General features: G+C 39.2%; 1 pseudogene; it reads left to right on the top strand.

The window, feature by feature from the left end:
• Window positions 1-2,262: 2,262 nt before the first annotated feature.
• LOC148013066 (xyloglucan endotransglucosylase/hydrolase protein 3-like) lies at window positions 2,263-25,797 on the top strand (annotated as a pseudogene).
• Window positions 25,798-26,502: the final 705 nt, after the last annotated feature.

Raw genomic sequence — 26,502 nt, 5'->3', positions numbered from 1 at the left:
TACATTAATAGAAGAAAGCATACTCAACTGCAATTTAGCCATTGGAACATGGAACTGGTCAGTGCCTATTAGGTTGCATCATGAGTCTACGACTCGTGAGTCATCATTGGTCAATTAAATCTCAATAATACAAATCACAAGTGGGGAGTCACGAGGACTCATGACTCGACAAGTTGTAAGAGAGAGAAAGAAAGAAAGAAAGAAAGAAAGAAAGTTATATTAACGTCTTCTAAAGACCAAAACTGGCCTATGAGACAAACTGTGATACAACTGATGAGGTCCAACTATCCAAAATAAAAGTGCTGAATGAAAAGCTAAAAACTGGAAATTGAAAATACGGTGCTGTGAGTGTGATAAGTGTCGTGTATGTGTATGTGCGTATGTAGCTCTGGTACTCTAGATAATGGCTACAAAAGGGGAACAAATGTCGGCTGTGATAGGGGAACAACTGTCGGTTGTGATAAAGTGGTGCGATGTGTATATGTAACAGATGCGATGTGAATCATGATCTCTCTCTCTCTCTCTCTCTCTCTCTCTCTATATATATATATATATATATATATATATATATATATATATATATATATATATATCCAACTTGCCTAACTTCTCCAACTATACACCACTTCCACCAACCTATGACCCTAAATGCCATGTTATCACATCATTTTTCTTCATACAAAAATGTTGCCTTAGTTAAAAACCCTTGGGAAGAAACATGGATACTACCTCTTGATTTCACACACTTACAGGGCTGGAATATTCCATGGCTCCTCCTCCATCTCTTACTCATGGTCCATCCCTCATAGTGACACTTTAGGTGTAGCTAGTGGAGATGCAACTTAGTTGTTATCTCACATCCTCCACTTCTTTTTGCAACCATCGGATACCCCCTTTTCAATTTCATCATGACCCTTTAGAGGGGAGGAAGGAATGTGAGAGATTAGCTTGCAAGCATTGACTCGTGGTTGCAATGTGAACTACGTATTTCAACTTATGTAGGACATCTACAAGAAGGCAAAGAACTCCAATAAACCTTTGCCTACCTTTGGGGGCAACCAATTATCGAGAGACACATCTCACCATGTTTCTAGTCTCCTACTGGTGGGATGTATTAGCTATGCCTATTAATAAGGCAACGAAGAAGAGAAAGTTGTAGTAGCATCATAAAGAAAGTATATGCTTTATGGAGGATCAACAGGCTCGTGGACGTAGGCATACACTCCATAAGTAGTCATCTCTCCTTACCTATCTTTTCGAAAGAAGAAAACGCACATACGCAAGACGCTCTATCAGTACAAAAGAGGCTAGCCTCTCGAGTTTTTCTGTTGTTTAGTGTTGCGCATTAAAAGGCAAATCAGTACGTGACCTTGTAAATATCCTTTATGGATAGCATTTTCGTTTGTGATGTAGGCAACTTGTGCAGCTATGCTTACTTGATAAAGGTACTTCCAAGCATAAAGAAAAGAAAATATGTATTTAGTGGAACAGAAACACTTACCAGCCATTTGGCTATAATACAAGACTCTTCTGAGTAGGTAACGATCGAGGCTTGAGGAACTCTGCGACTTAAGTACTTTATAAATAAGACCCATGCTCTGATTCAGCGTGTATACCCCGTTCCATTTTCATACGAGCCAGGCAATAAGCAGGGTATAAATTCTTATCGGATACCATATGAAACAGTCATTATAGACGCATATAAAATGATCAAAATTGTGGCGATTCGGTTATAACGGGGCGTGGCAGCTCCTGATTGGTTCCCGAAGGCCCTGCGGGTAATACTTCATCCAATAGCATTGGTGCAGCTGGCTGCTGTGGGGCACGTGGAGGAGCCAGAGCAGGCGGGGCGAATGCGGGGCGACTCATCCGCCTACCATGGGAAGGAATATGATGATGATGATGATGATGATGGTGATGATCATGAGGATAATGATGACGACGATAGCCATGGCATGATGATGGGCATCCGCCTGCCTCTTCAGCCAGCATGACCCCATACTTCATGGGGTGATCAAGGCAGCAGACTGACCCATGATGATGATCCTGATGATGGCCATGCCCATAAAATTGACCATGATCATGCCCTTTACTAATCTTCTTTCCCATTTTCTCCTTCTTCTTCATGGATTGCCGCTTGCGGATGCCCTTGAGAAGCTTCTTGTAGTGCTTCTTCTCAGAGCCCTTCCTCTTCAGCTTGCAGTGTAATTTCATGTCAGTGGCATGCGGTAAGCAGTGGTGCCTGTGGCCGTGGCCGTGGCCATGGTTATGGTGATGGGGAGGTCACATGATGCATCAGCTGCGCCTTGTGGCCACATGTTTCCATACGTTTGCCATGCTCCTGAGTATTAATAAGATGCATCGAATCAAAAGCTCGTACTGGAGCATCCATGGAAGAAGAGCTTGAGCTTGAGGATGAAGAGGGAGACATGATTGATTGATGCGGCTGGAGATTGAGCTTACAGATGAAGGAAAAGAAAACGATAGAAAGGGGAAGAAAATCCGGTTGTTTATAAAGAGGGGGGAAAGGGACCCGGGGAAGGGGGGGGGGGGGGGACGGACGCTTGCCTTGCACACCACGCCGCACTTTTTGCGGGGTAAAGCCCAACTTTCCTCCGAGTGCTTGACTTTCGAATCAAATCCGCTCCTTGCGAATATATTGTAGTATATTTCCCACCGTCTGATTACCTGCTGATGTGTGTAAAGCTGTAAACGCTGAAATCATTGTTCTAAACGTGATTAAATTTTCTGGGTGATGCCTAGTAAAGCGAGGTGAAAGCCTCATTCAAAACTCGGAGATTAATCATTGCGCAAGAGTTATGGCTTAACTTGGAGACAATGGACCATTTAAGTCCTATCGCTACGCCAAGTGGTAGTCATCACGAATGCACATAGACCACCTAGGGGAAGAGATAGCAAATGGAGGCAATGCATGACCAACCCCAAAGCCAAACGCTCAACTATACACACACGGTGCAATACCATGAGACAAACATGGCCGAAGTGGGGAAGGACCAAGCAACGTACAACAAAACCTGCAAGAGCAAAGTGCTACAAGGAGCAAAAATACACAAGGTAGTGGTAGCTTTGTCTAATGACATAGTTCGATAGAAATATTGCGTTGCTAGTGACATTGTGTACTTGTATTTTTATGGGTCACCCTCCTATGGAAGACGACTTCACCAAATGTTTTGATGTAACGTACCAAGGTAAGGCCAACCTTGTCCAATTTAAATTTGTTGGGAAGGGCTTCTATTTGGTTCTCTTGGGATGGAGGACAGAGAGGGACTAGGTCCTTGCTTTGGTCATGGGACATAGAGGCAATCAGTTCTATGCCTTGCCATGGTCTTCTTCATTTACCATTGACGAGGTGCTCATAACACCTCCCATGGCTAGTCGATGAGGTGGCAGCAATCACCTCAACATTAGGCAAAGTCTTGTATGCACCTACCTTCGTCAACCAAGCTTGGGGACTCATCAAATTAGTGAACCGCATATGCATACTTTGGGATAGAAGGAATGAGCACTCGAAATACCTTCAACTACAAGATTCATTGGGAACGGAGGTACTCATCAATGTTAAGTTTGTGACCTTTCTAGATGCATGCTGCCTATGCAAAGCCAATGGTTGTTTCACTCGCAACTACCCAAGCAAAGCACAGGTTAGAGCCTGGCGCTCTTAAAATAAATCCTGGTGTGCCTTGCACTCTCCTACAAAAGTATTGACTTGTGCTTTTTCTTGAGCGCCTCTCCTTGATTTAGGATTTTTTCACACTTCTTGTGTTTCCCGATTTTCTTGGTGTGCCTTCATTCTCCATTCCGCTTTTGCCTTGGCTTTGTCCTCTACTTTAGATTTTCTGGATTTTCCGCCTTGTTCATTTGAGGGTTAACATTAACCCCCTCCTAGTTGAGTGCCAATCCCATGGCACTTGTTGGGGGATGAGTCGGACTCTATTGATGGAGTAGCCAAGTAGCTCTTTGAGTTTGTGTATGAGTCAAAATGGAAGGTGTGTTGGAGGGATTTATGGAACTGTAAGGCCCTTGAGTTTGGACTGAGCCTTGGTCTTGGAGGGATTTATGGAGCTGTGAGGCCCTTGAGCCTTGGTCTTGGAGAGAGGCTGGTGGGTGGATCTGGCATTGAAATTGAATATTGTGTTGGATGGATCCGCCGCCTGGCCCTTTGCGGTGACCTTCTTATGCACTCTTCGAAATGAGCTTCTTCATTCACTTTTCGATTGGGGTTGTTGCGTCTACCCTTTGGTTTGTTGGGTCGGCATGGTAGGATGTTTCATAATTTGGGGAGCACATTGCATGGATGATGGGGTTGCTGAAGCTGGTGGTGGGGCCGTCAATTGTATTTGGAAAGAAAAGAAAAGTGCATTACTTGTGGGTATGTGCCATTGTCCTAATTAAAATTAAAGATAATAGCATTATCACATAGTTGAATCCAATAATGACCATTATCCTAAAGTTGAAAAATCATAGAAAAATCAAACACTTAGATATACTCGAAGAATCCTTGGAAAAAAATAAGACTTACAAGATACAGTGTGATTAGGGGGTTGGTGGCATCTAACAACTCCCTTATTGTATTGTATTAGATATTTCTTATTCTTCATGATCTTTTTAGGTACTCTTATCTAATATGGCTTGATACAAATATGGTTAGTAAGTTTGGAGTGTCACTTAATGGAAGTTTATTATAGGTAATTTGGAGTATCTTAAGCATAGTAAGACTTGGACTTTTTTTGCTAGTCCTTTACTATTTTTGCTACCTATCATTGCATAATTTGGATCCAAAAGGAACTATCTTGTTTAAGAGATATTGCATTAGTATATCTTTGCTACATGAATTCTATCTTCTTTAAGAACTTTAAAAATATACAAGAGGTGTTGAATACTTATATATTTTTTGGATAATATTTTTTTTCTATTTTTTGCTAATTATTCTAAATTATTTTTATTTAAGATGCTCTATCTTTTTGAAGAGTTATTGAATATAATGTGTCTTTGCATTATATCCTTTTGAGCAATAGAAAAAGATTGAAGAGATGTTGAATAAGTATATTTATTATCATAGATTTCTTGTATATAGAACTACTAATGATTTATTTATCTAACTCCATTGACTTGTCAAAAGTTCATATTATTTAATGTAGAGAACATTGTATAACATCCTACAATACACTTTAAACTATTTTCAAAAAATAAATAAAATCATGAATGCTATAGAGTAAAGGATATATATCATCACAAGGATTATTTTGATGGATATTTTTTGTGAAATGTGAGATATATTACATTTGAAGAAATATATGCAAGGATAAGGCATCAATAGTATAATGATACTTTCAATTCTAAAATCAGTTTGCATTACAATTAGAGTTCTGAGAGGAATAAATAGAGCGATCAAGGTGAATCTTTTCACTTTCTATTCTATTAGCTTGAGGTAATTCATCCTTAGTATATGTATCCCTACTAGTTTGTGTCAACACCATGAGTCTCTTTTAACCATTTTCTTTTGAATTAAATTGAAGAGATAAAAGAAAAAGCTTGCATCTCGTTAAAATAATATATTAACGAATGGATGACTTGCAAGAATGAAGTAAAGATACGCCTTGGATGTCTCGACCCACTCAAATATGCCAGAAGCTGATGAGTTGAACTTGTTTCAGGTCTATGAGGGTCAATATCTCAATAGCTTAGTCGTTAAGTAAGTGGTATAAGTCCTCTAAGTAGAGATTATTTTGATTGTTGATAATCTTCGCAAGGGTTTATGAGAGGAGACAAAGAAAGACCAAAGAAAATTTGTGATAATAATCAGATGTGATTTTCGTGAGAAATCTTATGATAGAGTATAATCATCTCTAACAACTAAGAAACAAATAGAAGAGGAGAGAACGATGATCCAAATGAATGTAGATGAAAAACAAACTTGATTTTGGTGAAAAAATGTGATAATAGAATACTTAACTATTCAAAAAGAAAGAATGATGATCGAAAAAGTGACCCCTGATATGAATTAACATCCTTAGGTGTTTAATGGACAACCTCTTAAATGAATAATATATATCTCATTAATCATGTATGAATGGCCAAATTTGGAGGGTTCATTCTTTTAAAACTTTAGCTAATTAGTAACTTAATCATTTTCTTACAAGTGCCATTTTTGAAACATTTTTGAAAGTGTTCAAGTTGTCTCCAAGAAGCTCCCACTATCCTCTTTATATCTAAACCTTGGCTTTCCTAACTGATTCTTCTTACATCAGCCTAAGAAAGTCTTCATCTCCCTTAGGTAGTAATGAAGTATCTCATCTCCATGGTGGATACCTAGTGCTCCCAAGATTTCCAAGGGGGCTTTTATTGTTAGCTCTTGCAGATTTCTCTTGAATGAGGCCTTTTGTCTACTATGCTCCTTAGTAGCAACTGCGATGGTCTCTTGACAATGCAACCAATGGTACTCCAAGGTGATTACCATATTTATTGCTTACTTTGGAGTCTATGACAACTTTGCTACAAAGTGTTTGTCCTTTAGAAAGGAGATGTTGAGTCGGAAGGGGGGGAGGGGTGGGGGTGGGGGGTCTTGGTTGTTGCCTGATTACATGATTAGTCTGCAAATTGCCAATACTCACACTTGGCCAGAGACTATCACATCATCTAACAGAAAGTATTTGATGTTTTTGCCTAGCCTTGTCTAATTTGCATCCTCTCCACGTGGGCCCCATGTGTTGGTTATGCCTAAGTGTATCTCATCTTCTTTTTGTTTGAGGCCACAACTACTAGACCTTAAAGATTACATGAAGATTCTAGTAACTACCAAGCTTCCCTTTCTTCAACTTCCATCGATCCCATCCCTGCGATTAGTCTCCCTCTTTGACTATCATGTTCTAGTCCACCCTATTAGTGCATTCTTATTTTGGATTTGTTACCTTACATACTCCATTAATTTTCTCCTTTTAATGTGCAATTTGTTGCATAGATAAAGCAAACAATTGGCTCTTCATTGCCTAACTCTGCCCAAACTTTGATGCAGCTGCCATCTCCTACCATGATCTCCATCCTAGCCTTGAGCACATCTTGTATAAGTAGAATTGTGCCTCCTTGACGTCTTCCAATAGTGTTAAAGAAGGTCGTATAGTTCAGGACTTGAAAGGCCTTGCATGCATCTGCATCAAGCTTGACTTTTTGTAAAGCTATGCAAGTGGGCTTATTCCTTTGTACTAATCCTTAGATTACCTATTTCCTAAGATCAAAGGTGGAGCCCCCTCACATTCTATGTGTAGAACTTGAATTTGGAGGAGAGTTGTTATCTTTCTTCACAACGTATCTAGTTGGTCCAACATTTCATGATTTTGGATAGGCACATAGAAATTTTGATCCTCCAATGGTATGTGTGCTTGTTGATTGATTGAAGGCTTTTCATTGGCCTTCTTCATGCCTCCTCTAGTGTCCATCTTCTTTGATAGAATATTCTCCTTATTAGCTTACTTGTTGTTAGGAGGTCCCACGGGCTCCCTATGAGGCTGCGACTTTCATTTTGCCAGAGGGCGAGGCGTGCTACTCTTACCGTCTTTGTTGGCCTGACTAGGCATGTCAGCATCAACCTTTTTTCCTATTTCCTTGTCTTTGTCCATTGCCTCCTTGGTGATTTTTGCAAGCTAAGTGCATGCATCCTTCACTCCTTTCTCCCCGCTCTCGCCGTCCCCCCCCCCCCCCCCCCCACGAGTGCTTAGGAGGCCTTCTCGTTGAAACCTTTACCTTGATAATCTGATGGCGTCTGAATCACCAAAAACTGGCGATTCAGCCCTTTCTTGTGAAGAGCAGCATGGACTGTTGCCCTTTCAAACTCTGCTTCCATGGTTGGATCTTCTTCTTCGCACATTTTCATGTTGGCAACATAGGCCGTTCTCCCTCTGCCTCAAGTAGCGGCTCCTTGGCCATGGCCAGTTCCTTGGAAAGGTGCTTGGCAATGTCCTCCTCCAAGCTTGGGACATTGCCTCTTGAAATGACCAGGCTCGTTGCAGTGGAAACATCGAAGGTTTCGGCCATTGCTTTGAGTAGGGACAAAGTTGTTGACATTATTAGTCCTTGCTTTCTTTCTTTGTCCCCGATTCTGACCTTGAACTCTCTTTATTTGAGGCCTATATGCTCCTCTGTTCGGGTCATTATAAGACCAAGTTTTGTTACTTCTTGGCCTAGCTTGCACCTCCTAAATTATAGGCGTAGCTCGAATGAGTGCGTCCGGTAGATCTGATGGGTGCATAGATTCGAGTCGGGCTTTAAAAAATAATAATATTTTATACTTTGAATTTTTTAAAAAAATTTAGAATCTTTGGAGCTCATTTTCTATTTAAAAAATATTTTAAAGCTCAAAATAAACCTTTAAAAATAAAAAAGCACCAAAGATAAAACTTGTAAGATACGGATACAACACAATTAGGGAGGTTAATGACAGACTTATTTTTTCAATTTTTAAACCTTTTTATTTTTATCTTTAAAATATTTTTTAAATAGCATAAAAAATGAGACTTGTAAGATCCCATGCAATTAGGGGGGTTGATAATGTTTTAATCTCCCTAATCTCTTTTTCTTCCATATTTTCATGATCATGCTTATTGTCCAACTCCTCGAACTCATATGCTAAAGACTCTCTACGTTTAAAGAGTGTAATATGTTTTCCAGTCATTAGAATCCTTAGAGCTATCCCATCCATCTCGTTTAATGCATAAGTAGCATTGTCAAAAACAAATCTTACCACATATGGACCAAACCACCGCTTTGCCATCTTCCGATTGGCACTATGCTGATTTTTCAAACTACTGTCATAAACCAACACCCAATCCCCATCATATCTTAGAAGTTTTATTTTTGGTGATTTTTTTCTCATTTTTATATTTATTTTTAGCATTTAAATATTAAGATTTCAACCTATATATCATGCTTCATTGCTAAGGGTCAGCCCCGAGCATCCTTGTGCTGCTAAATTTTTTTAAAAAATCAAACCACAAGTTATTTATTAAATTTTGAACAACTTAATGTCTTATTAAAAATAAAGATCATAGCATTATCACATAATTGAATCCAGTAGTGATCGTTACTCTAAAACTAAAAATCCTTAGAAAAATAAAGCATCTTAGATACAGTTAAAAAAAGACTTGAGAAGTTTATAAAAAGGAAAAATATCTATTTTTTGTAATTTTTATCTTTTAAATATTTGTTATTACTTTTGTTAATATTATAAGAATATACTCCAATGGTATATTATTATTTTATATATGTACACTCACATCTTGTAACTTATGATATAATAAAGTAAATTGAATATATATATTACAAATATTTTCATTGCTAGAATTATATTAAAGTATATGAAGTTTTTCTAAATGTTTCTTCACAAGAAGTGCTAATGAGCAAGAGTAAATTATTAATGGTTTATATATTTTTGGCTACAAAATACAATAGTCAATAACTTATGAAAAGTAAATAATACTAAAAAAAACATCAATGGTGTACACAATCAAGCTTGAACATGTATCCAAAAGTTGTATTTTCTTGTCAAAAACTTATAATGTGTTTACACTATTAAACTCGATCTTATAGCTTTGTTTTGTTTTAGTTTGTGAGTTAGGTATACACAACTAGGTTTTGCAAGTGTTACTATAAACCAAGTTATGCAAGATCTATCATAAGAACTTATATCTTAAACTTGTGTTGTTTTTTCAAGAACTTCAATGTGCCTCTAATAGCTTCTAATGTCTTAGAAAGTAGTACCACTTAAACTCTCCATAGAGTGTCACTCAAAACTTGTTTATGGAAAGATGTTTGTAGAAAATAATCCATTTTCATTGCTTGCTCTAATAGAATAAAAAATATATTTATTACTTGTATCAAAACTTATTGTATATTTATAGAGAAACAAATTTATTTGGAGGCAAGTATATATCCCTAGCCATATAAAAATGTTGACGCTGAGCAAATATTCTTGAGGTGTATTCTCTTGTTTTACTTTTTTTCCCTTGTGGGAGCCTTTGTAGGATGGTAGGATGGTAAGCTAATCATTTACAATAAAAGTTTTGGGCTTCCAAGTTTCACGTGTACTTCTATTATAGACAATATGAGAGTTCATGGAATGAGAAAAATGCCTTGTGGATGCTATAGAAAATGAATAAAAGCACACATATTGTGTAGAGAAAGGAACTTAAAGAGAAGGTCAAGAAAGAGAGTCGAGATAGCTTAAATATACATGTATAAAAAAGAAGTCATGTAGTCAAATATCTCAATTTTCAAAAAATCAAGTATTAACTTTAAATCCTATCTTTGCCATATCAATGAATAGGACTATTGGGACTACCAAAACATGTTAGAATTTAGATATTTTGGCTACAAAAAATTTCTTAATTTTCAAAATATTGTATCTTTTGACAACTTTGTTAGAAAATAGGACTCTAAAGACTACCAAAATATGTTAAACTTTAGATATTTCGGATAAAAAAGAGGTGAGAATTATGAAATGGACTCTAGTATCTCCAAAGTGGAGGAGATAACAATACCATATTTTTGTATACATGGCAAACTCTCTTTGGTTCTTTTCTTAATCAAAGGATTAACAGAAGTATAATTTTTTTATATTTTTGGCCCTAATGGGCTAAACAGAAGAAAGAAGCAATCAATGTGCACCAAATTAACAGGGGGTGATGATAAGTAAACAAATATCAATTGCTCAGGCTTTTAAAGCTCATTTATAATCTATTATAGGTACTAAGACATTGGAGATCCATGACTATGAAGTGAGGGTCGAGGCCTTTCTAAAGGATGTTGTCACTTCCATTACCCTTGATCAAGTGCTTCTCCTTGATAGACCCTACTCCCTAGATGAGATTAAGGAGGCTATACATAGCATGAAACTTGGAAAATCCCCAAGCCCAGATGGCCTCCCAACTGAGAATTTTTAGAAGATCTAGGTTGTTTGTGGGACAGACCTAGTAGCCCTCCTTAATTATGTCAGATTCTCTAGCTTGATGCCCTCCTTTATGAATAGAGGATTGATCAAGATGATTCCAAAAGCACAAGATTGCACAAAGCTATCCAATTGGAGGCCCTTGACTATGCTTAAAGTTTGTCAGGAAACAAGGATCTAGAGTTAGATCAGCTATGATGGATCAAGTCAAACACACGATACATTATCAAAATGAGGAATTGTAACTCAAGTGAATTAGATTCCAAGATAGATTAGCTAATTGAACTCATAAACACAATCTTAAGTGACTCAACCTAATAGTACCATTACATATTGAAATGAGTGTCAAGTACATGCTTATATAGCTTTTGGGTAGTACCACTATTCCTCACCATGCTTCTGGGATTTTGGACATCTTTTCTTAGAGCATACAAAGCCACTTATGGATAGGCCTCTTCTAGGCACACATCTAGCCTCTATGGGCATACATAGCAAGCATCATTTGCTATTCTCAACAGCCCCCCTCAAGTGATGAGTTCCTACACCTATTGGTATTTGCCCCCCCTACATATGGACATAGGCTACGAGGCTAGCTCTTTGGCAACCTTAGTTAGGTCAAGCTTGAAAATTTACATTCTCAGTAGGGTTTGTTACATCCACTATGGGAAGCAGATCCACTATAGGAAGTAGAGATTCACTTTGGGAAAAACAGAATCCACTAAAGGGATTATTCTTTGTTGTCAGTAGCAGTGGAGATTTCTTTATCTTCTTTGGCATACTTTTCTTTTCTCAATCTTCTTGGTCTCTTCGATATTCTTTGACTCATGGGTTTTCATGCCCTTGTCCCTTTTGTTGATGCATGGTACTTCTCTTTTAGTCTTCTTGACACAATCTTTTTGCTTCATGCTTTTATGATTGCTTTGACTTGACAAACTCTCTTGTGACATACATGACATAGATTTTGGGATACATGATTTGTTGGATTTTTTTGGCTTGGGCTCATGGCTCATCATTACATTGGTATTGATCGTTTGAGCATGGTGCATACAACTCATTTCAAATCTAATAAGGTCTTACCGCGAGTCTACTTGGGCAGTGTCTAATCCCTTTTTACAAGTGCTTTGATAGATATTGAGAAAAGCACACAATGCTAGTGTCTAAAGACACTTCATGGAAAAATGGTTAATCACTTAGATGTCAAGAATGAAACATAAAATGTTGCAATGTGAACGAGATTTACAGCTTCAAATGTGAAAGAGAATGTGTGAATGGGCTGTTTTGAATGTCCTTTAAGGGCTAGGGCTTTAACCTTAGGATTAATGTGAAGGTGAGTGTCGAGAGAGAGAGAGAGAGAGGGGGTATGGCATCCACTCCTGCACCGGCCTCTTCAGTAGCTTCCTTTCCACATCATGCACTCTTGCAGACGTAGAGGCTGTGGGAGATCGCGGTCCACTGCCTAGAGGTCTACAAAGCGCAAGAAGGAGGAAGGAGAGATGGACATCACCTTCGACGAGCGGGGCGGCATATGCTGCAGAGCCACAACCGCTTTGAAGGTGGTACCTTCTCGACACAGATCCGATGCCCCCATGGCAACACCAATGGCCTCAACTGTAGCTTCTACCTCTCCTCCCTCGAGGGCCTCCATGACTAGCACGAGATCAACTTTGAATTCCTAGGCAAGGACAAGTGCATTGTCCACACCAACTATTACACCACTGGCACCGGCAATCGCGAGGTCATCCATAATCTTGGGTTTGATTCCTCTAAGGATCTCCACGAGTACATCCGTTGGAGCCCATCCCACATCGAATGGCTCATCGACGGTACCTGTGTCGGCATCGCAGAGAAGCAGGATGGTGAGAGCTTCCCTTCCATGCCAATGTTCTTGTATGCCTTCGTCTTTGGAACGATGGTTACATCCATGAGGGTAGATGGACTGGCAAGTACCATGGTTGCGATGCCCCTTATGTCTACACATGCAAGTGCGTGTGTTGTGTGTGTGTCTCTCTCTCTTCGTCCCTTACCTTCCTATAAAATCCAAAGAGAGAATGACGAAAACAACTCAAGGAGGAGTTTGTGGGTGATCAACGTTGATCTGGTAAGGGTAAGTAGAGAAGGATGGGCTTAAGGTATGGATATGGCAGAGGGCCTTAAGGTGGGTTTAACTCCTACTATCCATTTACGCTCAAGTTCGACTCACTAGTGATGCTAGAACTAGCTCTCCATGGCTTTGATACCATATCAGGAAACACGGATCTAGAGCTCGATGAGCTATGGTGGACACAAGTCAAACACATGATACATTATCAGAATGAGGAATTGTAACTCAAGTGAATTAGGCTCCAAGATAGATTAGCTTGGACTCATAAACATAATCTTGAGTGACTCAACCTGATAGTACCATTACATATTGAAATGAGTGTCGCTTTTGGATAGTACCACTGTTCCTCACCATGCTTATGGGATTTTGGACATCTTTTCCTAGAGCATACAAAGCCACTTATGGGTAGGCCTCTTCTAGGCACACATCCAGCCTCTATGGGCATACACATCAAGCATCATTTGCTATTCTCAACAAAGTTTCCTACAAATTTTATCTAAGGCAATGGTAAGAAGGGTTAAATTTCTATTCTCCAAGGTGATTCATGGCAAGCAATATTGCTTTGTGCATATTAGTGAGATTCGCGATGTAGTGCTAATTCTCATCCTATCAATGGACCATGCACTCATTCTATGGTCTGATCAGCATGCATTGGGACAAGGCATATGACAGAGTGAATTGGTCATTTATCTTGGTAACTCTTGCTACCATGAGATTTGGCTATACCATTATTAATTTGGTTGCATCTATGTTCAAAGAGGCGACATCCGCCACCATCACCATCAATGGCTCCCTTTTGCATAGCAAGGAAACTCACTATAGCCAAGTGCTTGCTAACCTTGACAATAGTTTATATGGCCTCATTGCTACCATTAAGCAATGTGGCATGGAACCAATTGGAAAAGATACTCAGGAGTTCCTTTGGTTGCATCAAAATAGAGCAATACAACCACAAATTAGCTTGGAAATCATAACTAAGACTAAGAAAGTAGGAAGGGTAGGTCTTGAGAGCTTGCTATAGAAGGCGCAGGTGCTCAACATAGGGCTGCTAAAAATAATGGAGGGCATTTAACCATGGATAATAATCATGAGGGACTAGATATCTTTAGCAAAACTGAAGGGGGTATCTTGGCACAATCTCAGTTGGAAAGACATTGTCTCATGCTTTAGCATGGCAGTTAAGATTCCATGGTATTTGAAGTAGCACAAGGACTAGTCGGTACATGGCAAAGACTCATTGGAAATATGGACTGGAAATCAAAAGAGTCCAATGAGGGAGACACGTCACTAAGCAGAAGCATTTGGCTATCCCCCTTTTCATATGACCCAACACATGCTCCAATCCACAGAAATCCAAATCTTACCAAGTCTTTGCACAACAAAGGTATAGCCATATCGAATGACATATGGGATGGAGAGAACTCTAGATCGTTCATACTTGGGAAAATCCAAGATCAACGTAACCTCACTAGCATTGAGCTTGATTGGCTCGTTGACACTCTACAAAGTAGAAGAGCAAACTAGCCTATCTCAATAACCAGAAAGAAGAATTCCATCCTAAGGAACCTTGCTAGCCTTGTGGAAAAACATCTCCAATGCAAGGCTACACATGACCTTAGGGTCCCCTCATCAACAATTCTGCTGAATCTACACTAGAAGTGGAAGAAGGAATGTCCAATGGTTAGGCTAGCTACTCGGAATAGAAGGATTAAGTGAGTGTAGAAATCCTCTCTCGCATACAAAATTAATGCATTGAGATGGAGGCTAATTATCAAGAAGCCTTATACACAAGGCTCACCAGGAGAATCAAGATATCACCCTTATGCCTTGAAAAGTACATTTTCCAGGACTATTTACATGTCACCCTAGTGTGGAAGGAAGTGAGGAGGTGGCTCAATTAAGCCAACCTCCAAAGCAATTTTGGGATGATGACACCACTCTTTGCTAATTGTGATGGTTTGGATTCTAGTACTTGCAAGCCTGTTAGCCTACTCAGTGGACAAGTAGTTCAGTTTGTGTGGTCCAAGAGAAACAATGTGATGTTCAACAATGCCAAGAAGAGAAAACCTGACCATTGTATCAATCAGTTTAAATTTGAGGTTTGTGTATGCTTAACATGCTCATGGAAAACATTGAACCTATAATTTGATGTATAAAAAGCTATGTTGTAAGGCTTAGTGCTTCACCACTATCAAAGGGCAATTGTGCCAAGCCACAAATCACCAGAGGATCAAGAACAAAGCAAGATGAAATAACTTACGAAAATCAAATCAAGTGAGACTTCCTTAGAATGCTAGAAGCAGGATTGTCTAAAACCAAAGCAAGCCTTTTGATATCACAAAAGTATAGGCTTGAGAGCTATAAGGAGATCTAATACTTAATATATCTGTTTGCAATGCATATATGTGAACATGATTGGATACAATGAGCATAGGACAAAGCTAATAAGAGATGCAATTTAAAAGTGTGTCCGACATTAAGAGTTGCCAATTGAAGTGTGTTGGGCAATTCAGTAAAAGAAATGTGGCTCTAGATGAGTTGAATTAAAGCAACATTGGAGAGTTACCAGGCTCTCATGATATGCACTTGAGGCCTTAGAAAGCACTTTTAGCTTATTTCCAAGGAATATGGGCGCCTTGCTAACAAGAGCTGCACTATCATTGATAGATACCTTGAAGTACAATATGTCCTAATCTAGTGCCTTCGATCTATATGGGCACCTTTGCTCTTCATACATCCGATTCCATACTTTAGATCCTCCATAGTATCAAGCTGTAATCAAAATATTTAGGCTACTCAATATGAATTTTAATATTCCAATAGAGAAATAGAACAGTACAAAATAGAACAATATAGTACGAAGCACTGTAGTGCCACATAGAGAGACATAGAGACAATCCAAGAGATAGGACCAGAGGTCCAAGAGATAGACGATGTAGAAGTACCTCCAATAATAGAAGAAGTTCAGATGTTGCTGCTTCTAGAATAAAGAAGAAAGATGAAAGTGGGTGTTTCCCCATTCCCTAGCTGGTTGGAGAAGTTCATGGATCCTGTCAAAGGGTATGACTTGGTTAAAGATCTAAGCACCTTCAAACCAAACTTAACATTTCGATAGTTGCTCATGATGTCCCCTAGCTGCTAAATAAAATTTAAAAGCATACTGACAAGAAGACATGGCCTAAGGATTTCTCCCACAACTACTACCAAGTCCAATAAGGTCCTAGAGCCAATAAAAGAAGTGGATGTGGCTAACACTGTCTTGGATCCTGATGCCCCAAAGATCAGCATTTAAATTGAAGGATGTTTTATTATAGATGCATTGATGATGGAGGCTCATTAGTAAACATAATGATGGATGTGACAATGAAGGATTTAGGTGTGCAAGGTCTGCAGCCCACACAATGGCTTATTAGATTGGTAGACCTAAGCAGAATCAGCCCTTTGGGCATTCTCCCATATATGAAGACAACTCTAGTGGGAAGAGACTATTGGTTAACCTATCTAGTGGTGAAACTAAATTCCTATGGGACTTTATATCCTCTGCTACTAGGAAGAACATGGCTTTTGGACTTCATATCCTTTGATACTAGGAAGAACATGGCTTTTTGAAGCAAGAGCACAAAAAAATTGGTTCAAGGGAAACTGTGGCCCTGGGCAAAGGACCCAACATGTAATAATGAAGTTGTATGGCTTGCAAAAAGGTAATGGGTCCACCTTTATTGAAGTCTTACCAGACTCCTCCAATGAAGTTATAGATGGTATATCAGTAGAGATGAAGAAGCTCTCAAATAGATCTTTCCCATGAAAATAGAGGCACAGTCCTTGATAGTAGGCATTGCAGGCCAACTCCCAAGAGAAGCAAAGTCCTTGTCAATGGGTGAATACCTCCTACCTGAATCGAGAATGACTTTCTAAATTACCTTTGATAGTGAGATAGAGGCATGGATGTATTGCTCTCCTTATTACATGGCTATAATAGAGCTAGAGACAGAAGTAGAAGACGAAGTAGAGAACATATTCTTCTCTTATGGAGCCTCTAGAGAGGGAGAGACAAAGTCTGAAGAGGATGATTATGAAAGCAAAGAAGAAGATTATGAAGCAAGGTGGAAGAATATATCCAGCCAAAAGAAGATAGAAACGAGGAGAAAATCTTAGAGGTTTTCAAAGCTGAAGATCCCATGCTGGTGGATAGAATGACTCTGATACCCTTTGGACTAGTAAATGAATCTCATTATATGTAAAGTCTTTATAATAAATGGATTAAGAAAAATAAGCATTTCTTTAGCAATGGCTCTTGTCTACTTAAACTATCCCTCTCAAGAAAGGATGATGATGATGCACCTTGCCAACAAGAACCAATTCTGTAGCCTGAACAAAACTTGTGGTCCATGTTATGTGATATTATTGGATGCATCCTTAGAAGATGAGTTCTCAAGTCAAGAAATAAGTAACTCTTAAACAAAATTAGAAATAGCCATGATACCATTTCAACATCCCAAAGATTCATCCGAGTCCCCATGGAAGGAAGAAGTTGCGGTTCAAGCAGAGCATTAGACGAGGAGGCCTCTCCCTTGAATGAGTAAGATCTATACTCAAAAGCAATCCATGGGACCTTCATTCACAAAGTGGAAGGTGAAAAGAAATTAAATTTTTTGATGAAGATGGCATTGAACATCATGTGAAGGTGGGTAGCATCCTTCTTGAAGAGGAGCTATTGGTCTTGCTTGACCTACTAAGGAGAACTTGGATGTGTTTGCATGGTTGTATAAAGGTCTGAAGGGGATTGATCCCACTATGTATCAGTATCACATTGACCAAGAACCTGATGCCAAGCTATAAGGCAAAGACAGAGGTGCATGAATTCAAGTTAATCTATCCTGGTAAAAGCAAAGTTATTGAATCTCCTAGAAGTTGAGTTCATCTATCCATTGGCCAATAGTGAATGGGTCTCAACCATCATGGTAGTACCCAATAATAATGGAAAGTTGTAAATATGTGTGGACTTTTGCAAGCTAAATTCCAAGACAAAGAAGGATCATTTTCCTATCCCTTTTACAGACCAACTATCGGATACAATGGGCGGCTGGACGTGAGATCTACTCCCTCCTCTTGGATGGATTTATCAGATACAACTAAGTCCAGATAGCAGAAGAGCACCGATTGAAGATGACCTTCACAATTAAATGGGGTATCTATGCCTATGAAGTGATGTTGTTTAGGCTCTATAATTCCCTTGCTACCTTTCAATGATTCATAATGGCCACATTCCAAAATCACTTGCATGATTTCATTGAGGTATATCTAGATTATTTCTGTGTCTTTAGTCCACTTTGCAAGAATTGGGGACACTTAGAGCAATGCTTTGACCGATGCTACGAGTATGGGATCTCCCTCAATCTCGACAAATGCATCTTTAGAGTCTCTTCAGAAGTTATTTTGGGCCACATTGTCTTTGCACAAGGAATAGCCATAGACCTTATAAAGATTGAGAAGATTGCAACTCTAATAGCACCAACAACCTCAAAAAATTGAGGGGATTTCTTGGCAATATGGGCTATTACAGGTGGTTCATAATACATTTTGCAGCAAAAGCACCCCCCTTGCATAAGCTCTTGATGAAAGATGCAAAGTTCATTTAGATAGATGGTTGTGAAGAAGCCTTCAACACTCTGAAATAGTGTTTGATTGAATCGCCCAATCCTCCAACCTCTTGATTAGACGAAAGAGTTGCATGTACATATTGATACATTTATAGAAGGTTTAGGAGTAGTCCTTTGATAGAAATGCTCTTCAAAGCTAGATTAGCCCATCTACTATAGAAGTTGTAAGGTCACTGATTGGAAAAGGAACTACACAAACTGAGTTAGAGTGCCTCACAATGGTGTTTGCCTTGGAGTAGTTTTGACACTACATGCTGTTGACACACTTCAAGTTTTATGTGGATCATGAGGCGTTGCCCTTTCTATTGAATAAAGTTGATATAAAAGGCAGAATGATGCGATGGTTACTCATGTTCCAGGAGTTTGACTTTGAAGTGGTTACCAAGCTCACTCACTCCCATGTTTTGGCTGATTATCTATCATGGATCCCTTAGATTGAAGAAGAGGAGTAGGATGATTCAGACCTCCCTCATATTTTATTTCTAGTCAAAAGAGTAACTCCATGGTATGCAGATATTGCCAACCTCTTGGTAAGCAACAATATCCTCCTACTATCGCGAGCAGGGAGAAAAAGAAGCTTCTATTGGAATCAGTCCCCTACACCTTGCTAGTGTGGCACATTGTACAAGTAAGACAAAGATGAAGTGTTGGGGAGATGTCTTGTGGGAGATGAGATTGGGATCATAATGAAAGTATGCCATGATGAGCTATTAACCCTCAGATGAACAAGGTGAAAAATCTAGAAAATCTAAAGCAGAAGATAGGGACAAGGCAAAAGTGAAACGGAAGACGAAGGCGCGCCTAGAAAAATATGGAAACACAGAAGTGTAGAAAAGTCCTAAATCAAGGAGAAAGGCGCACAAGAAAAATTGCAGGTCAATACTTTTGTAAAAGAGTGTAAGGCGCACCATGATTTATTTTAAGAGCGCCGTGCTCTTACTTAGCTCTCACCTGTGCAAATTGTAAAAGTAGATGGGCGGTAGGAAGGAAGCTAGGAAGATAGGAGGACAATGGGAAAAAGGGCCTAGGCCACGACCGGCCATATAAAAAAGGGGATAAGGGGATGACCGCCCAAAATGGATTTAGGGCTTTGTATATAAAGTTGAAAAGTGAATGAGAAGATCATTCTCGTGTGTGGTCAAAAGCAGCTCTCCTCCTCCTCTTATTCTTCTTGTTCTTGCTTGCTTGAGCTTGTGCTTGAGAGAGGGAGTGTGAGAGTGTGAGAGAGTGAGTGTGTGAGGGTGAGGGACCATGGTGGAGAAGCTCTCGATCTTCTCCTCTCTTCTTCTTTTCTATTCACTTCTCTTGTCTTGCTCGTGACAATGGAGCTTGGAGCATGGAGCTTGAGGATGGAGCTTGCTTGAAGCTTGCACTCGGATCATGGAGCTACCGGAGTGCTCCGGAGAGGAGGCAACTTGATCGGGCATGGAGGTAAGCTCACTACACTCGTAGAGATGGATAGTGCATTGACTATGTGAGAGGTAGCCATTAGTGCTCGGCTTGGAATGCTTGAACAATAAGTGGTTCGTGGGTCTTGGCGATTGAGCTTGAGCTCACCTCTACATTTTGGTTCCATTACTGGGACAAATGGATTCAAGCCTTGAGTGCTTTCGCACTTCGAATCGAGCATTGAAGTAGGATTTTTTTAAAAACCGGTGCTTGAGGTAGATAGGTAGAAAGTGAGGGAGTTTGAAGAGGTATTCAATCTCCTTAGCAAGTAAAATTTTGGTTTTTTGGATTTGGAAAAGCACATTGGAGTAGTGTAGGTGTTTTTGTTGTGATTTTTGTTTGCATTTAGGTAGGATATGAGTAAAACAGTGTGAGCACATAGTGGGGTTTTTGTTGTTTTATAACAGGCTGAAACATGGAAAAAAAGGGAAAAAAATAAAATCTATGTTAAATGCTAGTAAGAGAAGCGAGGTTAAGGTGAATGCAAACCTGGGCAGCAAGGCAATAAGAGGCCAGGAGTAGTAAGGAAGGCCTCACTTCGCATTTGAGAGATTAAGGAGAGTTTGAGAGAGAGAGAGAGAGAGAGAGAGAGAGAGAGAGAGAGAGAGAGAGAGAGAGAGAGAGAGAGAGAGAGAGAGAGAGAGATCTATTGATCACAAAGGAGATCACGCGCTTTGATTCTAGTGTTTTTGACGGATCCAGGTACGTAAGGATCTTCTTTATATGCCATTGATGTGATTTGGAAGGTATGACAGGGGACCATAATGAGCACTAGGAGAAATCAGCCAAAAATCATCGCATTGCATCATCGAGTTCGTAGTGTCGGACCACTGTGTCCTAGTCCCACCCCCAAAATTGGGCACTCGGGACCGTTCAACTGCGAGGGTCGAATCATACCCTTTGGTCCGATTGGATCAACTATTCAATCGGTGTCTAGTGGACCACTCATCAGTCGGCGGACCATGTGGTCCGATCAAATCAAAACCCCACGTCTAATCGGACACCCACTTCGATCGAACAACCTTCCCATGGACACTTATTCTAGTTGGACAAGCATGGTTGAATTGGACCATCTTAGAAATCTGACCAAGCTGTCCGATTGGACCAGTCCAGAGTCAAACCGTCCAACTCTGAGAGTTAGACAGGACCACCTAGAATCGGACATTCGATTCTGATAATCAGACCTCTGAGAATTAGACAGAAAACTATTAAAATCACACAAGTAAATAGAATACATATTTGACATATCTAAGCCGTGAAACTGACCTGGAGACTGTATAGTGCTGAAAGCACATCATAGATCTATCAGCGAGCTGAAATTTAGAGCAAGTAGTTCAAAACTTTACTACAAACAGTCCTCCAAATCGCGCATGATGTTTAGCATAACGGCCTTGCGGGCCAGGGGGACTGCCCCCCCTGAGCCCCGTAGAGGGGGCTCTACCCCCTCCGCACCTCCCCCAAGTAGGATGGAGAGAAAACGCTTGTCGTGACATGTCCTCCACATTAGATCCTAGTATAGTAATGGCTCTGCACAAGCATAGATTCTCACGTGCAAAACAACAACCAAAAGCCCATATGCAAACAAAGACAAACAGAGACCCTAGAACCTCAATGGGCCAATCTAGCCTACAAGGGTAAAAAGGCCACACCACAAAAACATGTATAGGTTGCATTGGAACTGCATCTAGTCAAAGCGGAATCCAACAACATCAAACTACAACTGCGAGGATGACTAGACATGACATTCCTGACAATTGTTTAGATATCGAGCTCTACATGAACTAGCATCCACCACTACGTGCCTTGACGATGCGGTATGATATTATTCACTCATGTGTTAGGTGACCAACATGAGGATACGCTGGTGATTCTACAACTAGATTGCACCCTCATAGTCCATCCTTAGTTATTGCACATTTATTATACCACCTCTTCTTTCCTATTGAGTTCACACTTAGTAACCGCATGTAGATATGTTGTGTTACTTTCATATTAGTCTTTTATCATGTTGTAGGCTTAGTTCTTTTGTGTGGAAGAAGAAGAAGAAAGAAGAAAAAGAAGAAGATTTTATCCCTATCTCTCTATGTGCTCAACTTTCCATTGCTTTTGTGTGTATGTGCTCTTGGGTACTTCACCTCTCTCCCCTCTTGTCTATTTTCATGATATCAAGGTCATATCATGAGCGCATGAAGCTCAATTGAAGACTAACATGAAGGCATTGGAGCATGGAAGCAAGTAATGGGTAAGAAGCTCTTTCACATTCCTTGATTTACCTTAGGTTATAGTTGCAAGAGGCTCATGAGGCTGGTAGGGCTGCAAGAGGCTCTTGAGGCTGGTAGGGCTGCAATCTCCAATTGCAATGAAACTTGGTGAGTAGGAAGAATGGTGTATTTATTGCAAGTTAGTCCTTTAGGACTGTCTCACTGTGATTTTTAGCATTTGAGGTCATTTCGACCTCTGTTTTGTGGTCTCGACGGTAATTTTGGGGTATATTGCAATTTTGGCTATGTTCATCATTTATAGGTGCACAGGTTATAGATTTTGAATCTATTAGGTTTTAGGTGTTTACTAGGTTGCAGACACAAAAGGCATACAGATTACATATTACAATTATCATTGTGTAGTTAGTGAAAAAGACTAAGTGTTTAATTATGGTGCACCTAGTATCAACTTGCTTGCAAACTACAGATTTTGCAAGGATTTTAGTTTTGTCAAAATATCTGACAACTTCAACCAAATTGTGAGTGAAAGAAGCTTGATAATAACAATTATCCTACATGGAAGTTTAGGATGAAAATTTTCTTAAAGAGCAAAGGTGTTTGAAATTACATTGAAGGAGACATGGCAGTAGCAACTGATGTTCTTGTACGAAATACTATGGCAGAATAGTTAAAGGCTAAGAAAGATTGAAAGAAGAAAAAGTAAAGTCATGTATTAGCTATTTGTCAATGTTAGAGATAGCATGATGGGCTATTTGAAGGAAATTAAAACCTTTACTATTGCATGCAAGAATTAGGCAAGGCTATTTGAAGTAATACAAAGGCTAGAAAGTTGCAACTCAAGTCAGAGCTACATCAAGTGAAAAGAGAAAACCTGTCCATTAATGATTATGCCTTGAATTTCAAGAGTATTGCAAAAGATATTGGATCTATTAGTGTGATAGTTGATGATGATAATGATGTTGTGAGTGCATGGTTGGATGGATTTGGAGATGAATACAAGAGCTTTAGGTCAATTATGAATAAGAGGAATGATATCCCTAATTTTGCAAACTTGATTTCTATGTTCATACTTGAGGAGAATAACCTTGGCTTGAATTCCTATTCTTCTAATAGACAAGAACATGTTTAAATAGGTATTTTACTCTACTAGCAGAGGTAGAGGCCATGGCAGAGGCCAAGGTGGTGGTTGTGGTCAAGGTTATGATGCATAACAAAAGAGAGGAGGAAAGTCCTGATAAGGAAGGGGGAGCCAAAGAAGACAAGTTACAGATTCTAATACATAATAGAACTCTATAGAGAATGCTGACATTGTAGTAGAAAATTCCACATTTCCAAAAATTACTTAAAAAAGAAGATTGAAGTTAGAAATGGAAAAAAGAAGCAAGGTAACTATGCATTTAGTAGCAAAAACAATGATGACAAAAGTGAATAGCTATTTTTTATAAAGCACTTTATGAATACTATGACTACAGATGGTTCATCAAAGAATGATATATGGCATGTAGATTCAAGTGCCTCTAACCACATGACTTCTCATGGAGAGTGCTTTAGAGAGATGCGTAATCCCCAGAGTCTCTAAGCTATGTGGAGACAAGGGATGATACAGCTCATCCCATTACTCATGCTGAAAATGTTCCTTTCAGTATGTAGGATGGCAAAACTAAGTATTTGGTTGATGTATTTCATATACTAAATATTGCAAAAAATTTGATTTTTGTTGGTGGTCAAATAGTAGAATAGGGATTGCAAGTTTGATTCACATATAATGGTTGTTATGTAAAATATCTAAAAAATGATTACATATTGTTTGCAAAAGGGAAACATGCTAGCAGATTATTTATTCTTGATGTAAATCTACGTGAAATGGATTTTGTTATGTTTGCACAAGGTTTAAGTGAGTGTTGTGGTTGATATTGAAATTTGGCATAAAAGATTTGGTCATGTGAATGTGCAGTGGCTAAAAGACATGCAGTTAAAACATATCGTGGATGGCTTGCCTAAGTTTAGAGTTGATGGGATGCACAAAGTATGAGAGGCATGTTAACTTGAAAAGCAAGCAAGGCAAGCATTTGCACATGAAAATCATGCATGCAAGAAGCCATTTGAATTGATAGATTTTGATCTATGCGGTCCTACAAAGATTGCAACCTTGAGTGATTATTAGAGGTATTGTTAGAATATCAAGTTCCCATTACTCTCCTGTCAGTATGTATGATCGACATTAGCTATGTCCAGCTATATCAACAAGTGTGGGACATTAAATAAGTCGGTGGTCTTAGACCCAGTGTGAATGGTCCTACGAACCTTAGTACTATTGTATACACTTATGTTATGTTAGTAGTCTATGAAATAATGGAATATGATGAACGACCTGAAGGTCAGGTTGCTGCTCCATTACATTGTCTCTCACCCTCTCTCTTTTAACATGGTATGAGAGCCATCATGGATGGGCTCTTGAAGGCATGAAGTTGTGAGAAAGACCTATAGCCTAAAGACTCAGGGTAGTGGTTGAAGAGAAGCATGCTGTCATTGTATCTATGAAGGTAAGCATTTTGCCATTTTGGGTTCTATAGTTCAGCTTGCTTGGGAAGACATATTAATGATCTGACATGTCAATGCTTGGCTTGGAGTTGATAAATGAGCTAGAATACTGAAGTACAGATCTGAAATTGAAGACAGGTTGCTGTAAATTGAAACAGGGCAGCATACACAGATCACTCTTTGAAGCATTGAAGCCATTTGATGAGCATTTTGAGCTCTACTAAAGTGAGGGTTCATTCAAGAAGCATATGTACTGAGTTTGATGCATTTGGATTCCATTTTACTGATAAAATATTCAAATCTAAAATTTTATGACAGGTTGAAAACTGTCATAAAACTGTCATCATCATACACTCATTGACTTGAAGAAATACATGCATTTTGTTACTTACAGGGAGTTGTATGGTACGGGATATGATTGTTGAATGCTATGAGCATTGAGATGAGCATTGAAGGCTCTTAAAAATTGAAATTTGAATTAGAGAACAAATGCTTTGACAGTGTATTGGCTGGTCATAAACAGTCCATGTACTTTTTGACATTACTTCTTGAAGATAGAGAGTCTGCGAATGTTCGTATGGTTATGTATTGATCCTTACACATAGTGGCATATGTATGAAGTGGCTTGAGGATATCTTGGGCTGAAATACATCTTGGTTTGACAGTTTATTGGCTGTATACAATCTGTGAGCAGTTTTATGTCACTTGTACTTGTTGGATATGCATTGTTTTGTGCTCGTATGACTATGTCTAGTTGCCTACATATACTAGCAAATGTCTGGGAAAGTTTGGAGCATGTATGACATGTTTTAAAGTGGTTTTTGACAGTAAATTCACTGCTAGTTTCTGAAAATTTACAGGTTTTAGACTGTGTATTCTCTTTACTGCAATAAGCTTGCATGACACAGGGTTACAATACCTGCAAAGTCTATGTACTGGCTGATGTACCTACAGGTTATACCACATGTTTGTGGATGTTTTTGAGGTTGTAAAGGACTGAAATACCCTGGTTTTTTGCAGAGAATAGTTGCAAAAAACTGTTATAAACAGTCAGGACTGAGGTTTGTCAGAGTGACTTGTTGGCTTGCAGGAAGTCAGGCAGTGACTAAATAGTGTCTAGTACAACATGGCAAATGCAGAAAGGACTGACAACATAACACAGATAATGGGGGAAAAGCTTGACAATAACGATTATGCCATATGGAAGTTTCGCATGGAGAACTTCTTAATAGAGAAAGGCTATTGGGAGTTGGTGATTGGAGCGGAAGCTGAACTTGAGCTCCCAGATTGACCTACGGCTGATCAAAGACGATTACACTGAGCTTGGACAGAAGGAGCTCATAGAGTCTTGCATTGGCTCTCTTTATGTATCTCAGATGCCATGGTAATGCAAATAATGAACTGCAGCTCTCCTAAGGATGCATGGGACATTTTGGTCAAGTATTATGGCACAACCACAAGTGCCAGGAAGATACAGTTGAAGCAGAAGTTCAACAATATGGAGAGGAAGAGCAGATCTATACAGGATTATGTCACAGAGGTTAAGGTCATTGCATATCAGTTAGCATCTGT

This window comes from Lygodium microphyllum, chromosome 26, assembly GCF_053477565.2.
Source record: "Lygodium microphyllum isolate KBCC chromosome 26, Lygodium_microphyllum_v1.1.10, whole genome shotgun sequence".
Lineage (NCBI taxonomy): Eukaryota > Viridiplantae > Streptophyta > Polypodiopsida > Schizaeales > Lygodiaceae > Lygodium > Lygodium microphyllum.
Note: the sequence above shows the minus strand (reverse complement) of the source record. Positions and strands in the feature narration are given on the sequence as shown.